A 6,042-nucleotide genomic window follows, 5' to 3' on the forward strand; every position below is an offset into this window, starting at 1 on the left:
CACGTTATGGATCGATTAACTGGTAATCTCCGTCATACTTCCCTCATGTTGATTATCTTTAAGCTCTCAGCAGAACGGGACATTCATGACGTTAACCAGAGCACCTGACCTTTGGGCTTTTTTGGGGTGATATGTCACCACGACGACGGCGATGATGATGATGATGATGATGATGATGACAGCTTGTTCATATGCGGCTTTGGAGCTTTAACATTCGGTGGAAGCTGTAGTAAGCAGATTGATTTGGTAGTGGATGCATCACAGACCGGAGTGTGTGGTGCATGTTTTACTTCCACTGCAGTATTTTGTGGCATTAGCCCTTTTATTTAAGTTCAGGATCTGAAGGCTTCTGCTGATCCACCGCCGAATTCACCGAATTCAAATGGCTCTCAAAAGCCTCGTTCTGTGGGACTCCCCAGTCCGCCTGTAAATAAATTCAGCAGCAGGGTTACAGGGCCTGGCACCACCTGGCACAGCTCGGCACAGCGTGGCACAGAATGGGCCCGCGTAGCACGTTCTGGCTCGGAGTGTCGGCACCAGCTTGGGCAGATGGTCTGCGGTGTGACGAGGGGGAGCCGGTGACGCAAACATCACCGAACAGCTGAAACAACCCACCAGATACAGGTGGTGAGGCGATCGGCTCCCACACACACACACACACACACACACACAGGGCTGGTATGTGTTACATAATTCAAGTTGAGGGGCTTCACTGTCTAATCTGTCCAGGGGATCTACAAGTCATAGCAGTTGTCATGGAAACACACACATTGTGGGACGTGCATTCATGCAGACACACGTGTTTTAGTTGAGTAACACACACACACACACACACACATACATGTAACTGCACATGATGAGACACACAAACACTTGAGTGGATGTGAGGTCTGAGCGGAGAGGCTGTCAGAAGGGTCCGAGTGCCTCCCAATGGTCTGCTGCTGCACTTTCTGCACGAGAGATTTATTTAATTATTCAATATCTCACACGGGGAGGCAGAAGGGGGCACGATAACAACAGGAAGTGAATTATGAAAGTGAGGACTTCAGTGTGTCCTCACCAATAACACGCACAACTTTGGACGCTCAGTTTTTTTGTCCCTCAAGAGTCTTGTTTATTTTACCTAAAAGCTGAAATGGCACTTCCTGGTGCAGAAACACCACACGGATGTAGCGTCTGTGTCGTCACCTGTTTTCTGGTGTCTGAGGGATTTGGATTTGCCAGCACTCCGCCGTGTCCCTCAGCTGTTTGGAGCCTGGAGATCCGGCCTGCAGCCTGGGTGGAGCTGAGCGAGCGGCTGCCCGTGATAGGCTGAGACACCAATCAAGGCAGAGCACTGTTGTATAAGGAGAAGGCTCTGGATTGTTCCAGGAAATGACCCAAACCCTCAATCTGACTTCTGACATCAATCTTTAAAAACAGTTTACAAATGCACAGTTTCATTTTTCGAGCTTGTGTCTTTTAGTAAACAAGATTTAAACAGGATTAAATGGTGCATTTATTTGGAGTCTACTTTCAGCTGTGCATTAATCTGCATTCAGAGAGTATTTGTGGCAGCAGACTGATGCATGTGGGGTTGAATCGTGATAAACTAAAAAACACATTAATGAGCCGCACTGTTGCGCCGGGTGTCATGGCTACGGTGGCCGGGAGGTGCAAAACAATTTTACAATACGAGAAACACTTTTACAAAGCTGGAGACAAATTTACATTTTAGAAAACATTTTTACAAATCAGAAAACAAATTTACAAGACGTGAAACACTTTTACAAACGCCGAGACAAATTTACAAGTAACTTTTTCAACCGGAAAGGGAATGTACCAACTGTCGAGTAGAACCGGAAGTGATAAGGAGTTCATGGCGACCCACGATGGACGGCAGTCAAGTGGTCTTTTGCCCGTTTTGTGGCGAACATATGAGCCGATTAACGCGGTACATTCCCTTTCTGGTTGAAAAAGTTACTTGTAAATTTGTCTCGGCGTTTGTAAAAGTGTTTCACGTCTTGTAAATTTGTTTTCTAAAATGTAAATTTGTCTCCAGCTTTGTAAAAGTGTTTCTCGTATTGTAAAATTGTTTTGCACCTCCCGGCCACCGTAGACATGACACCCAGCGCAACAGTGCGGCTCATTAATGTGTTTTTTAATGGACAACAATGGAGCTCTATGGCACGGACGAAGTAAATACACAGACAATGCTTATCAATGCCAACAAAGAACCAGCTTTATCTTTTTAAATGCCTTTTCTTTAAGCTTTAATATACTTCCAATGGCACAATACATTTATAAACAGAACACTCATTAGAAGAAGTGACATCAGCTGCTGACAGTCTCATCAAATCTGAGTTTTTGGTACTTTTTGAATGCATATTTCTAAACTCTAAGACTCTAGCGGCCAATGAAAGTGGCACCGACCACCGGTTGCCACCTGATTTGTGCTTTCACGCTTTCAGATCACACAGCAAGACACCAGAAAAGCTCAGTCAGTGAGTAAGGATAAGCTTTTATTGGTGTTTGGAGGGAGAAAAAATGCCAGAACACATATGCCATCATCCCTGTGGACAGCACACAATACTGGTGAGGAGTCAGGGTAGTGTTGCGCTCATGGGATTTGTAGTTCATAACAGTCAGTCACAACATGGAGAAGTAGCTGAGAATCCACAAAATTGAAGGAGAAATAACAAGGCTGTGTACATTATTGTTATCATTATTGTCATTATTACCCGCAATGCTGTTTTCATCGTACAGCAGCAAACTGTCTCTGCCATCACGTGAAGAGTGGGCTGCAAACACCCACCGGAAAAAAAGTTGTAACACGCTCAACAACACAGTTACATAGAAAAATAGCACTGTCAAAAAGTTTCTGAAACGTCTGTGGAGGAATCCAAAAATCCCAGGTATCAAAAAGAAAAAAACACATGGCTTTCTTCTTCCATCAACAGATGGAAATGCTAGAAGCTCTGAGACTTTTCTTCCAGGGATTTAAATTCAGAAGTTTGTGTCTGCGAATCAGGTTCGAACATATTCCCCAAAAAGACAAGAAAAAGGAAAAAAAATATATATATATATTTCAAGGAGAGAAAAAAAAACTACAGCTCCCATAATACACCTGGGGTTCACCTAAGTCTCTGTGGATGGTGGAGACGGCAAACCGCCTCATGGGAAATCAAGTGAAGGTTGTTCTTGGGAATCTAAAGGGGATTTACGTGAGAATCAAATCACAACTTCCCCTGAAGACAAAAAAAAAAAAAAACGTTGCATGAAACGACTGAAAAGAAATTTATAAGAGAATCAACAGCAACAACAGCAATAATAATACTAGCAATTATGGCAGGTAACAAGAGCTTCAGTTTCTATTTTTTAATGAGGTTAAGCTGCCATCTCGAAATGGAGATAGCTCTGAATGAACCGTTCACTAAACCCCCCCCCCCCCAAACCTGGATATTCTGTGACGCATCTTTTGTTAAAGTCTTTCCCAAAATCGACGACACCTAAGTGTAACGAATTATGTGTCTCTAACATCAGCTACTACCATTAGCATGCTAATATTAGTAGCATATGCTGGCTTATGGCTGACGAGATGAAGAATCTAATGTTAGCATGTTAGCATAGCATTAGCTATGGTAAAAAAACATACTGGAGTACGGCTCTAGAGACATGCAGCTTAGCTTCATTGTTTTAGCAGTTTAACCCCGTATGTAGCCTAACCCTAACCCTCTTTCAGCGCGCTCCCAGGATAACGTTAGCTTAATTAGCTAACTAGCCACAGCTGACTAAACCTGCCAGTGATTTTTATTAGCGTCAATCTTTTCAGCGTTACATCTGCGTGCCGTCGAGCGCCGTCACGTGCATTATTTAACTTTTGAAAGTTTCCTATGCGACACATTAAAAACCCATCGCGCTAATTACTAAGAAAATGCTAAACCTGCCCCGGCTACCTCCTGCCACCTGCCCTTAGTACTGTACTCTGCATTTAGTTCAAATCCTGAGTGCGAACTTCATGCCCTCAAATATTCACGCAACGGAATGACGCCGTTGTCATGGCGAACTGCGCCACTGGTGGCGTTCTAGAATGCACAAACACTGACATCGGCGTGGCAACGGTAGCTAAGGAGGGGGGCGGGGCTTAGCAAACAGTAGGTTCATCTGAGGGGAGCGTTTCCTGTCCCACAGTGAGTTAGTAATAAACTGGGGAATAACAAAGTCATACTGGTGAAACAGAACAGCTCTGAAATGCAACAAGAAAAATAAAATATACCCCTCCCCCCCCGACCAACCTCCCACCCTCCCCCAAAAAGAACCAAAGACAAAATCAAACCACAAATTCTGTGATCGAATCAAAGACTTTTTTTGTGTTTTTTTTTTAATACGTGTTTTTAATACCTCAGACAAAAACACCTGAGAAAAAACTGACAAAATGATTCAGATGGGTTTTCTCTGTAATATATTCAATTATGTATATTACAACTATAATCACATAATTCAAGCATATATAATATACATATATATCTAGTGAGAGAATAGTTTAATATTCAATAGTACAGTTTGTATGGTACAGTAGCAATAGGGTGCATTTCTCGTTTCTCATTGGGTAAAGTTTCAAGGAGAGGTATAGACAAGTGTTTGTGTGTAAATCTATATACGATTTATCGATACAATATGCAACAAAAGAAAGAAAAAATGAACTAAAAAGAAGGAATTAAAGACAAAGAAAGGGTATAGGCAGTTCAGTACTGTGTCTGAGATGCTGAAAGTGTTTTTTTTTTTTATGTTTGTTTGCGTGTGTGATCATGTCAGTGTGTGTTTGTGTGCGTCAGGTGAAGGATCAGATGAGATCAGCACCATAGAAGTCCATAACAACATCAACGACAACAATAAGGGTTAAACCTGGGTGAGGACCGAGTGTGTCCGTGGTTTTGTTTGTTGTGTGTCTGCATGCTGAAGGTTTCAGTCACTGTTCACTCTGGGCAAATCAACCCTAAACCAGTTAGTATTTCATTTTTGCACAAATTGAGGAGTAAATAGAGAGAGAAAGACTGCAACCACGTCGGGTTATTGTTGATGAATCGTGCGTCAGAGCGAGACACGTTCACCAAACTAAATGCAAACCTGCCAGCGAAATCCTCCACCTTGTTTATTTTCAAACATCTGCTCACATCCAGCTGTTCCGATGGCTAATTACTCTCTGTTTTCCTCTCTCTTTTTCTCCTTCACCTTCAAAAATAAAAGCCCTGCGATTATTTCAAAATCAGATACGGAATCAAATAGAAGATAACAAATCAAGTGCTTGAACAAGCCCACAAAAAGAAAAAAAACAAACGAACACAAAAATGTCCTAAAACTATACAAATTTTGTTTCACCGTCTTCCACCTGAAGCCATCCGCGCCGAAAACAATCGTTACTAAGATTCCTAGCCTCGTCGCGCACCGCGTGAAATACCTGATTCAACCGTGATACATTCTCTGTTACGCCTCCGCCGCCGACCAACCAGCTCTGTGAAATCGAAAATAGATTATTTGTTGTTTAGCAATAAACAGCTGGGAGGAAAAGCGCATCGTGTGGCCCCGTGACTGTCCAGCTAACAGCCCCTCCCCGCCCCATATATAAAATATACAAAAGATTATCTCCAAAATCCTCCTCCTGACTATCTCTGCTAATAGAAAAATATACAATAATCCTATGTCAAAATCTCTTTGCGTTATGGACGAAAACCCTGCACCTCTTCCTCCCCATCTTCCTCCTCCTCCTCCTCTTTGCTGGACCAGTCTTGCCTTCCTGCCCAGTTCAAAAATATACATGTTCTTTTGTCCTATTTATAGAAAAAAATTACACATCTGACCTCTCCTGGCTTGTATCCGTGCCTTGAGCTTAAAAAGTGAGATTTCACTGGCATAATGTGAATCCAACACCCTGTCTGAACTGGCCGGAGCGGCGGCCGGAAGCGCACTACCTGCAAAAACACCGTGCGACACCGGCCGTAAGCACGGCCCCGAGGGTGACGTCAGCTGCCGAGGTGACACAAGGTGATACAGTACGTCGTGTGG

This window comes from Pempheris klunzingeri, chromosome 16 (assembly GCF_042242105.1).
Source record: "Pempheris klunzingeri isolate RE-2024b chromosome 16, fPemKlu1.hap1, whole genome shotgun sequence".
NCBI classification, from domain to species: Eukaryota; Metazoa; Chordata; class Actinopteri; order Acropomatiformes; family Pempheridae; genus Pempheris; species Pempheris klunzingeri.